Source organism: Arachis ipaensis, chromosome B01 (genome assembly GCF_000816755.2).
Source record: "Arachis ipaensis cultivar K30076 chromosome B01, Araip1.1, whole genome shotgun sequence".
In the NCBI taxonomy this organism is placed as follows: domain Eukaryota; kingdom Viridiplantae; phylum Streptophyta; class Magnoliopsida; order Fabales; family Fabaceae; genus Arachis; species Arachis ipaensis.
Genome location: NC_029785.2, coordinates 45092382 through 45105636, shown reverse-complemented (window position 1 = coordinate 45105636; position 13255 = coordinate 45092382).

The window sequence follows — 13255 nt, the reverse complement described above, 5'->3', positions numbered from 1 at the left end:
ATAATTATTAAATTTTATTTATTTTTTAAATGAAATAAATAAAAAAATATATTAAAATTATTTATTAAAATAAAATATTTTTCTAAAACAAAATGCATGAAAATTAAATTGGATACCATCAATTTGTAGGAAAATCAGGTAGACTCCCACCTATTTAGATTTAAATTACTTCCATTACTTATTTAAATTTGCAGTAAAATTCGGTCTGACTTCCCACCAAATCAATCCTTATCCCTTTTTCGGTTTTGAGCCAGCTCCAACGCTTATAAATACCCCAAATTATTTTGTGTATATCCCATTCGACTCTCTTCTATTCATTCTTCTTTCAATCAACATTTTTATTATTACATTCTAATTTTTATCCACTTTTTTGCTCAATTATTTGTAATTTCATCTACTTTTAATGTTCTCATCTACTTATCTTTTTCATTTATTTTTAATTTTCATTTGCTCTTACTACTAATATACTTTTTCACATATAAATTAAGATATCTCACACACCTTTATTATCAATTTATTATGATGAAGAAAATGATAAGAGATCAAAATGGATCCGTCGTATTTAGTTCATCTCAACTTGTATTTGTCTGTATTTTATCTAAACTGCGATGCTTAACAAGTTTGGAAAACACCGTTTAGCACAAAATGTATTATATTATTCATCCCTTTGGCTTTGTTTCGTAACAAGCAATAATTATTTTGTAATATTAACAGTAGTATTCTATCTTTTTTGACACGGGTACTTACTACACAAAGATCGTGATGTTGAGATAGTCCTGCACTAGCATTCTTGTCATCCCGTGATTCACACGTTAAAATGTTTTGTTATTTTGATCAACTTCACATAAGGAAATTCTTTGGAAATTAGTTTCAATACCCAGTCAAGCAACACTGTCAGAAGGATGATGATCGATTTGAACGCGCCACTTGAGGGTAGCATGGAGGGTTCAAATCATGATCCAAATGGAATGTTAAAGGAGTCATTGGAAGGAGATTTACGAAAGCCATGAAGGGTCTGTTGTTAGAAGAGACCCGATAACTAATCCTCATCAAATTAACTATGTATCTAATGGTGAAGTAGAAGAAAAACCTATGGATATACCTAATGAGGAGGAAGACGAGATGAACTACTTCATAAATTCATAGCCACCATAAGAAATACGTTCAAAATCGTCAGAATTTTCGTCAAAACTCTAATTATAATCCAACAATAATTTTTCTACCGTCGGATGTAAATCGCCGATAAAAACTGTGACGAAAATACATTACTGTCGGATTTTTCACATCCGACACTAACATTTCATTGAATAAAATCCAATAGTAAATTTTTGTAAAATGGACAAATCTAATATGTGGTTTCTGTCGAATTTAATCCAACGATAATACTTAATCTGTTAGCGTCGGACAATTTCGTAACAATTTTCAACGGTAAAATTTGGATTACTTTAAATTAAAAATAATTTAAAAAATTATTACCGTCGAATTATTTCCTCTACAAAATTAACGGTAATGAGTTATCGAAACATTACTTTTTATTATATATTAACCATATCCATACAACTAGGGCTGTAATTGGGTTGAGTGAGGTATTTTATGGTGTTGTGGTTGAATCAACCCAAGCCGATTACTTTTGGGTTGGATTGGCTTGGATAATCGGGTACCTGAATAAATATTAAATTCGAAAAAAGAGTTTAAAAATTAGAAAAAATGAAAAGAAATTGAAATTTTTTTCTTCAGTATATGTTAACAAAACAAAATAAATTACATTGCGTCTTTAAACATCAAAATTCGAAAAACCTAACCAAATATCCCTATTTGACATACTTTAAATACTTAAAGTTTAAACAATATCATAATTCACAAAATAGTAACAATATACACAAGTCTTTAAAACATAAAACTAGCACATTAACAAATCAAAGCCAACAAAATGAAAATGTTAGTCTTTATTTCCTTCCATCAACCCACACTAAGATGAATTCATCACCAACAAGTTTATCATCAAGAAAGGAGTTGTGACTTTTAAAAATAAAATAAATAATTAAAGTAGTTTATTAAAAGAACATATAAAACTGAATGTGTAATAATATAAACTAATAACTTTCACTCTCAACATTGTCCTCAACTGCAATACTTTTAAACTCCATCCCACCACCTCTAATTACCTCTATGGGACCTAAATTCATATCTATCTTACCACTACCACCCGTATGAGCATTATGAACAACCACCCTTTGAACTACAACTGTTCCAACATTTTTACTCTTATAGTCTTCTTGAAATACTATCTCTCATGCACTATGACTTCCTCTAACACGACCAACCTTTTTTTTTCCATAACCCTTGATGGAAGAAGCTTTTCAACCATTGATCCAAGAATTAAAAGAGCTTCAATCTATCATTAAAGGATGAGATGAGCAACTGAATCACCTCAAAAAATTGATAGACTAGATTGCTACAAGCATATCTATCTTCTCTTCTCTTATACTACCAGATGCAAGACCAGCAACAGTCCCAGAAGTAGCACCAGCAGCACCTGCTGTAGCACCACCTGTGGTGATACCTATAAACCCTGCATAATTAGTAAATAATTAGTTAATAAATTAATTATTAATCAAATAAGTTAGAAAATTAAATTATATTAATCCAAAAAGGTAGAAATAGTAAAAATACGAATTTTGGCACTACTTTTTAAAGATTTTAGTCTAAAATCAGGCCAACGGACTGAACCGGTTGGACCGGATCCAAATTGGACCTAAGACCCATCATATAAAAGCATAACTCAGCTCTCTCTCCTTTAGAACATTTCATTCCACACTGAAACACAAAGGGAGAAGAGGGGAGTGTTTCAAACCCTAACTTCAATTTCATTCCACCATATCTCTCAATCCGAAGCTCTAATCAAAATGGAATATGGGAATGTTGTGGATGGGATGAAATGGTTAGGGGATTACTTTGAGTGTATTTGAAGTTGTTTAAGATGTGAATTAATGAATGGTCGGTGATGTTAAATAAGGAGTGGCTAATAAATATGATGATGATAATGAAGGAGTGATGATGATTGAATTTGAACGAATGATTATGAGGAATGATTTTAAAGTATGCTATCTCAATGAATTGGATGATAATGAGATATATGTGACTGGGTAAGAGGTGGTGGTGTTGTCCACTCACTCCGGGTATAAGCTGAGACTCCGGGTAAGATGTAGTAGTGTTATCCACTTACTCTGGATAAGAGTTCGAGACTCCGGATAAGATGTAAGGGTTGAATTCTGTCACTACTTGCTCTGGGTTGAAAATTGTATCATCGCCTGGGAAAGAGGCAAGGGTGAGGTTGTCCCATTGCTCCGAGTACACGGGTAAGATGCAAAGATTGCAGCGTTGTCCCACTTGCTTCGTGTTTGGTGTTCTGTCAAGGGTTAGCTACCGGACATGTTGGGTTTGGCTTTATAACCGACAGATAAGACTCATTAGCCATAGGGCAGGCATACATCATATGCATTCGTCTGTTTTGTTTGAGTGTGCATTACTTGTGTTTGCTTATTTGATTAACTATGTATAATTGCTATATGTTCTACCTGTTGTAACTGCATTCTATCTGTGTTTTTCTTGTCTACATTGTATGTCTATGCAACTGAGAGATCCTTCATGCTGGCGGAGGTAACGCTGACGGTAGTTCCACCTGAGTTTGGAGGATTAGAGGAGAGTGAGATTGAGGGGTTGAGTTGTGTTTTAGATTAGAACCTAAGTACCTTAGATAGATTACCTGATTTCTTGTTTATAACTAAGTTTTAAATCTGAGTATTGGAGTTCTAGGATTGCCTCTAGCTTTCCCGGAACCTTATATATTATGTACGTTGGCACCTTTACCATGTTGAGAACTTTCGATTCTCATTCCATACATATGTTGTCGTTTTTCTGATGCAGGTCAAGCGGCACCTCGCTGAGCGCTTGGAGTTTCTGAGCAAGCGAAGTTTAGTTTTGGGATGTTATATTTTGGACTGTTGGTTATGTATTTATATTTATAGATTCTCCTATGTATATATAACTTGTGTTTGTCTCTCTTAGAAGTCGACGTGGAGAAGCAGGTTACTGTCTTATGTTTTGGGGATATATATATATATGATGTTCTTCGGCTGGCCTTGACTTCGCAGGACGAGTTTGGAGCTTGATAATCTGTTAGTTTGGTACTCTATTCTTTTTATTTTCACGTTTTATCCTTTTTGGCTTACCCCGATTTCACGTCTTCGTGAGCGATGCACTTTTCTTTTTATGACTCGTTGCTTAAGCTATCCTTTGAGGCTCCTCGTTATAATATCCTTTCAACTACCACCACCACCACCACTACCACTACTACTACTACTACCACCACTATTTTAGAGGTCGTAATACCACAACACCTCTATTTTACGGGTTAAGCATAAAGCTCTGTGTGGTAGGATGTTACAATACCAAATATTTGATATATTTTCTCATTTTGTAGCTTCATTTCATTTATTTTATGTTTAAGGAGAACCTTATAATTTTTAACTTTATTGCATTTATTTTCTCTTTAAGTAGGTGATACCAAACATGCCCCCTCTATTAAATCCTACTCCATTGTTTTCTCCTCAAGACAACCAGCCTTCAACTCAACTAGTACCTATAAGATCACTACAAATTAGACCTCCAATACAAAATAGGCCCTTTAATAGTAAGAGGCCAACCAAAAGGAAGAACACAAAGAGGCCACTTCCAATTCTATTCAGCAACATGAAGCCTCTTTCAATGAGCAACTCATCAAGTAGGCCTATTGTTAGCCAAAAAACAATGCTTTGAAATGAGTCTTGCTTGAATTGGTAAAATCTTATTCAAGTGATGCAATTATATGAACTATATGATGACTTTATGGGACATTGCTTTGAAATGAGTCTTGCTTGAATTTCAGGTAAAAAGAGCAACAAAGGATGAAGAAAGCAAGAAAAAGAAGAAAAATAGAGAAGAACTTGGATACAGGGGAGCACTTCTGGCGCTGCGCTTTCACAACAATTCCATGCACTCTCCAAGAAAGCACCTTTGGCGCTACGTTCCCCCAAGAGCGCTCCACAGCAGAATCTAGAGAGCACTCCGTTCTCCTCAAAGGCGCTATGCAACCCAGGAAAGAAAAGCGCCTTTGGCGCTACGTTTTCCTGAAAAGCGCTATGCACTATAGTAAGAAGAGCACCTTTGGCGCTACGTTTTTAACAAGAGCGCATGCGATACAGAGTGGGAAAAATTTGGCTAGTAACGCGTACGCGTTGGTGACGCGTACGAATGGTGACGCGTACACGTGTAAGTGACATTCTCGAAGGGTCACGCGTATGCGTGGCTGACGCGTACGCGTGAAAATGCTAATTTTAAAGGAGCATGCACACGCATGGATGAAGCAGCGGTGAGAAAGTGGCATTTTTGAAGGCCACATGTACGCGAGGGTGATGTGTACACGTGGAAGAACACCTTTGACGCTAACGCTGTGCCTTTCCCAAAAGCGCTGAAGATGATACGTACGCGTGGGTGACGTGTACGCGTGAAAGTGCCAAAAAGCTTAATGACGCGCACGCGTGGGTGACGCGTGCGCGTGGACGCACGAACGCAACGCTTTCCTGAAATGTGCTACGTTATCCTGGGAGCAGAATATTCAGCCAAATGGACTGGACTAACGAAAGTGTGAAAGGCCCACTTTGAGAAACTTCAAGTACACCTGAGAAGCTAGTAAAATTGGTATAAATAGGAGGTACCCTGAATTAGAAAAGGACTTTTGGAGCTTCTGGAGACTTTTGAACTTTTTGAATTGTTCTTACTTTCGTACTTAGTTTTATTTTCCAGTTTGAATTTCCGTTTTTGTACCTGAAGCTATGAGTAGCTAACTTCCCTCTCATTTGGGGAGGAAGCTCTATTATACTTGATGGATTAATTGATAGTGAATTTCTTCTTCTCTTCATCTTCTCTTTGATTTGCTAGAAGGAATTTCGTTCTTCATGCTTAGTGTTCAATCATCTTGGAAAAGAGGTTGAATACAAATTGGGTTTCATGGGAGCCTTGGAAAAGGAAACATGAAATCATGCTTGAAATCCCTTCTCACATTGAGTAGATCTGGGTTTTGGGACTGGATACGGTGACATGAAATCTACCTAAATATTTGGATCTATGATGATGTGTGGTAAAATCAGGGACCAAGCTTATCTCTCTTCATGAGCAATTAAACCAAAGAATTGGCTGATTATCAAGATTTGAGAGATTGAATCACCAAGGAATTGGGATTCAATCAATCATGATTGCCAAGAGGTCAATGAGTTGCATGATTGAAGATGAGATGATATGAATTTAATCCAAAGAGAGCAATATCTCCCAACTCCAATGAATCTTCCCCATTCTTTTATAGCTTTCTTTAATTTCTGCTATCAACCCACTCCCCATTTACAATAAAGTCATTTATATTTTCAGCACTTTACATTCTTGTCATTTACATTCCTGCACGTTATTGCTTTCTTTTATTTTAAGTTATTTACTATTTTGCTGTTTAGAATTCTGCACTCACAATTATTCTTGATTAGCTTGACTAAATCACCAGTAACTAAAATTGTTCAATCAGTCAATCTCTGTGGGATTCAACCTTACTCATAGTGAGTTATTACTTGACGATAGTTGGTATACTTGCCAAAGACGTGTTCATTATATTGATTTAGTGAATTTCGGTCATTAAGTTTATGGCGCCGTTGCCGGGGATTGGTTTTGAATTGACAATGATTAAGTTAATGGGTACTTAGATTAAGCATTTTATTTTTTTTACTTGTTAATTACTTTAAGTCTAGTCCTTATTTTCTTTATTTTCTTTGCAACTAAAATTTCAATCATTCATTGTTTATATATCCATTCTAACAAGAAGCACATTAACTGTTTGAGGCTCTGTATCAAGTAACTTGACTCACCCACCCTTCTCCCAAGAGGGTGTTCATCCTTGTTTTAGATTGTGTTCTGTGTTGTATATGACAGGAAGGAGAGGAGCTGTAATCTCCTACGATTCTGAACCTGAGAGGACATTTCTAAGATTGAAAAGGGAGGCAATAGCTTGGCAAAAGGGTGGTTGGTGAAGAAGAAGAGAAAGAGAATCCAACTCAAAATATGGAAGGTGAAGCACACAACCATCCAGATGAAGTAGTGGGCAACCATGCTCCCCCACAAGAGAGGAGAGTGTTAGGCTCTTACATCAATCTCAATCCTGGAAATTGTGGGAGCAGCATCTTGAGACCCAATATACATGTCAACAATTTTGAGCTCAAACCACAGCTAATCACTCTTGTTCAGAACAACTGTTCATTTGGAGGAAATGCTCAAGAAGATCCAAACCAACATCTAACCACATTTTTGAGATTCTGTGATACAGTGAAGGCTAATGGTGTTCACCCGGACACCTATAAGTTGCTTTTATTTCCCTTTTCTCTCAGGGATAAAGCATCAAAGTGGTTAGAATCCTTTCCAAAGGAGAGTTTGACAACTTGGGAAGAGGTGGTGAATAAGTTCTTGGCAAGATTTTACCCGCTCCAAGGAGTTAATAGGTTGAGAGATGAGGTGCAAACCTTTAGAGAACAAGATGGGGAGACTCTCTATGAAGCTTGGGAGAGATACAAAGAGTTGACAAGAAAATGCCCTCCGAACATGTTCAATGAATGAGTACAGCTGCACATTTTCTATGAAGGATTGTCACAAGAATCAAAGAAGGCCTTAGATCACTCTTCAAGAGGTTCTCTCAATAAGAAGAAGACAATTGAAGAGGCCATAGACATCATAAAAACTGTGGCCAACAATGAGTATTTCTATGCCTCCGATAGAAACCCAAGAAGGGGGGTATTAGAGCTCAATTCTATGGATGCTCTGCTGGCTCAAAACAAGGTGATCACAGCTCAACTAGCAGCTCTAACCAAGCAAATAGAGAAGAATCAAGTCTCAGCTATCCATGCTCAAGCACCTATGCAAGAAGAAGATAACCCAGAAGTTAAATGTGAATAGGAGCAAGCCAACCATGTGAACAATTCATCCAGACCACCATATGACCCTAATGCCAAAACATACAACCCAGGTTGGAAGAACCACCCAAATTTTGGGTGGAGGAACCAACAAAACCAACAAGACCACAAACCATATCAATTTAACCAGTACCACAACCTTAACCCCAACCATCAATCAAACAACCATAGACCCTACCATAATTCACACAATGCCCCATACCAATCCAACCAACAATCATACAACAACCATTCTCAAAATGTATCATCCTCAGCCCCACAACCATGTGATAACAGCAACAACTTTACAAGATTGGAGGCTGCTATGTCACAATTGCCAGGGAGTATTACCACTATTGCAGAGAGACAATTGCAAGCTGAAAAAAAGATAGATGCAATCCAAGAGGAGGCTAGATCCAACATAAGGAACCAAGGGGCAGCAATTTCAAAGCTGAAATTATAACTAGGGAGCTTGTCTAAACAGATACCAATGCCTACACATACATTTCCCAGTGATACCATGACCAACCCAAGAGAGAAATGCAAGGCCATCACACTAAGAAGTGGGAAGGTGGTGGAGGAGATCTCCTCAAACCACAACTTGCAAGAAAAAGAAGCTGTAAATGACTCAAAAACTAAGAAGGAAGAAGAGACACCTGGTCCAGCTCCACCAAAGCAAGTCTTGAAGCCCTATGTACCAAAAGCACCCTACCCACAAAGGCTGAGAAAAGATGGGAAGGACAACCAATTTTCTAGGTTCTTGGATATCTTTAAGAAGCTTCAAATTAACATACCTTTTGCTGAGGCACTAGAGCAAATGCCACTCTATGCCAAGTTCCTAAAAGAGTTCATGACTAAGAAAAGAAACTGGGGAGAAAAAGAAACTGTGGTGCTCACAGAGGAATGTAGTGCCATCATACAAAAGAAGCTTCCTCAAAAGATGAAGGATCCTGGGAGCTTCCAAATCCCCTGCATCATAGGGGATATTAGCATTAAAAAAGTATTGTGTGATCTGGGAGCTAGTATCAATCTTATGTCCTTGGCCATGATGAAGAGAATGAGAATTGAAGAGGCCAAACCAACAAGGATAGCACTTCAACTAGCTGATAGGACATTCAAGTTTCTCCATGGGGTAGTGGAAGATTTGTTGGTTAAAGTGGGAGAGTTCATCTTCCCAGCTGATTTTGTGGTGCTTGACATGGAGGAAGAGACTAATACATCAATTATACTAGGGAGACCATTCTTGGCAACAACTGGAGCTATAATTGATGTGCAAAAGGGAGAGTTAGTCTTAAGGCTGCATGAAGAAAAGATGGTGTTCAATATTTTTACTGCAATGAGCTACCCAAAGGAGTCCATTGGTGAATGCATGATGGTAGACACAATGGAGAAGCTGGTTCAAGGAGTCCTAGAAGAAGACAAACTTGAAGATGCAATGGAACAAGAGCAACAAACATCATGTGGTGAGCTACCACAAGAAATTATGGAAGGCTCAATCATGCTTGACAAGGGAAACAAAGAAAAAGTGGAAGCACCAAAGCTGGAGTTGAAGACCCTGCCCCCAAGCTTGAAGTATGCTTACTTGGGGAGCAATGACACTTTCCCAGTAATTATCAATTCAACCTTGAGCAAGGAACAAGAAGAGGAGCTCATTAAGGTGTTGAAACAACACAAGGATGCCATAGGGTGGACACTTTTAGATTTAAAGGGGATTAGTCCTTCAATGTGTATACATAAAATACTTCTTGAGGAGGATGCTAAGCCCTCAATACAGCCACAAAGAAGATTAAATCCAACAATGAAGGAAGTAGTGCAAAAAGAAGTGCTGAAGTTGTGGCAAGCAGGGGTGATTTACACAATCTCAGACAGTCCTTGGGTGAGTCTTGTTCAAGTAGTCCCCAAGAAAGGAGGAATCACAGTGGTGCCAAATGAAAGAAATGAGTTACTACCAACAAGAACAGTGACTGGATGGCGCATGTGTATAGATTACATGAAGCTTAATGAAGCCACAAGGAAGAACCATTTTTCTCTACTATGCATGGATCAAATGTTGGAGAGGCTTGCTGGACATGAGTACTACTGTTTCTTGGATGGATACTCAGGCTACAACCAGATTGTAGTAGATCCTAAAGACCAAAAGAAGACTTCTTTCACTTACCCTTATGGTGTTTTTGCATATAGACGCATGCCCTTTGGTTTGTGCAATGCACCTGCCACATTCCAAAGGTGAATGCTGTCCATTCTTTCTGATATGATTGAGAGGTTTATTAAGGTTTTTGATGAGCGGATAATTTATACCCTTTTTGGCATTGTTTTTACATAGTTTTTAGTATGTTTTAATTACTTTTTATTATATTTTTATTAGTTTTTATTCAAAATTCACATTTCTGGACTTTACTATGAGTTTGTGTGTTTTTCTATAATTTCACGTATTTTCTGGCTGAAATTGAGGGACTTGAGCAAAAATCTGATTCAGAGGCTGAAAAAGGACTGTAGATGTTGTTGGATTCTAACCTCCCTGCACTCAAAGTGGATTTTCTGGAGTTACAGAAGCCTAATTGGCTCGATCTCAATTGTGTTGAAAAGTAGACATCATGGGCTTTTCAGCAATATATAATAGTCTATACTTTGCTCGAGATTTGATGGCCCAAACTGACGTTCAAAGACAGCCTAAAATATCTTAGCGTAAAACGCCCAAACTGGCACCAGATTGGAGTCAAACGCCCAAACTGGCACCAAAGCTAGTGTTTAACTCTAGGAACAGCCTATGCACGTGAAAGCTTCAACACTCAGCCCAAGCACACACCAAGTGGGCCCCTGGAAGTGAATTTCTGCACTATCTGCACTTAGTTACTCATTTTCTGTAACCCTAGGTTACTAGTTTAGTATAAAAACTACTTTTAGAGATTTATTTTATATCTTTTGATCTTTGGAATATCTTTTGATCACTTTGATCGCAGAGACCATTGTACACGTTTGGAGGCTGGCCTCACGGCCATGCCTAGACCTCTTTTCACTTATGTATTTTTTACGGTGGAGTTTCTACACCTCATAGATTAAGGTGTGGAGCTCTGCTGTTCTTCATGAATTAAGGCAATTACTACTGTTTTCTATTCAATTCATGCCTCCTTCTTCTCCAAGATATACTCTCGTTCTTAATTCAGTTAAGTCAGAATGAAGGGGTGACCCGTGACAATCACCCAATCTTCGTTACTTGCTTAGCCAAGATTGCGTGCCTAACAACCACAAAGCGATCTACATGATGTTCAACGTAGTCATTGGACGACAGCTGGAGTATACTCTCTTGGATGTCTAATACACGGACCAAGTCCGTGTGATTAGTATCTTCGTGGTATAGGCTAGAACCATTGGTAGCATTCCTGAGATCCGGAAAGTCTAAACCTTGTCTGTGATATTCCGAGTAGGATCTGGGAAGGGATGACTGTGACGAGCTTTAAACTTGCGAATGTTGGGCACAGTGATAGTGTACAAAAGGACAATGGTCCTATTCCGACACTAGCGGGAACCGACAGATGATTAGCCGTGCGGTGACAGCGCATATGGATTTGTTTTCATCCGAGAAGATCATACAGCTTGCCATGGAAGGAGGTAACGCATGGTTGGAAGAAGGCAGTGGGAAAGCTGAAGTTCAGAAGCAACAAAGCATCTCTAGACGCTTATCTGAAATCTCCACCAATGAATTACATAAGTACCTTTATCTTATTTTCTGTTTTATTTATAATTTAATTATCAAAACCTTATAACCAATTGAATCTGCCTGACTGAGATTTACAAGGATGACCATAGCTTGCTTCAAGCCGACAATCTCCGTGGGATCGACCCTTACTCACGTAAGGTTTATTACTTGGATGACCCAGTGCACTTGCTGGTTAGTTATGCGAGTTTGTGTAAGAAGTCTTGAGATCACGTTTTCCCACACCAAGTTTTTGGCGCTGTAGCCAGGGAACGAACAATCACGACTTCGCGTACCAAGTTTTTGGCACCATTGCTGGAGATTGTTCGAGTTTGGACAACTGACAGTTCATCTTGTTGCTCAGATTAGGTAATTTTATTTTATGTTTAAGCATTTTATTTTTAATTTTATTTTCAAAAAATAATTCAAAAAAAAATATCAATAATAATACTTAATTTTCTAAAAATTCTTCAGAATTTTTAAGAATGAATTCTAGAGTTTCATCATGATCTGTTGAAGCTTGGCTGGCTGTTAAGCCATGTCTAATTTTTCTTGGATCGAGGCTTCCACTTATCATTGAGGAGCTTTTTGATTCCCATCAATTTGGCTGTTGTATGTAATGCTCTGCTGAAGCTTGGCTGGCCATTGGCCATGTCTAATCTTTTGGACCGAAGCTTTCACATAAAGCTTGGCTGGCTATTAAGCCATGTCTAAATTTTTAGATCGGAGCTTTAGACTAACATTGCATGATTCCTGGAATTCTTATTAAAAATTTTGTATCTTTTTATTTTTCTTTTTCCAACATAATTTCGAAAAATCCAAAAAATTAATTAATAAAGCCATAAAAACAAAAAATTTTGTGTTTCTTGTTTGAGTTTAGTGTCAATTGCATGTTCTAACTTTTCTTAAAATTTTCGAAAAATTCATGCATGTGTTCTTCATTTATCTTCAAGTTGTTCTTGATGATTTTCCTTGTTTGATCTTTACATTTCTTGTTTTGAGTCTTTTCTTGTTTTTCATATGCATTTTTGAATTCTTATTGTCTAAAGTTTAAAAATTTTTAAGTTTGATGTCTTGCATGTGTTTCTTTTCTTAAAAATTTTTCAAAAATAAGTTCTTGGTGTTCATCTTGACATTCAAAGTGTTCTTGGTGTTCATCTTGACACTCAAAGTGTTCTTGCATGCATTTTTGTTTTGATCTTAAATTTTATGTTTTGTTTCATTTTTGTGTTTTTCTCTATCCTCATTAAAAATAAAAAATCAATAAAATATCTTTTCCTTATTTTACTCATAAATTTCAAAAATTTGAATTGATTTAGTCAAAAGTTTTAAAATTTGGTTGTTTCTTATTAGTCAAGTCAAATTTTCAAATTAAAAGTTCTATCTTTTTCAAATCTTTTTCGAAAATCAAATCTTTTTCATTTTTTTAATATTTTCGAAAATTTTAAAAATTTGATTTTCAAAATCTTTTTCTTATTTTTATTTCATATTTTCGAAATTAATGCTAACATTTAATGTTTAGATTCAAAAATTTTCAAGT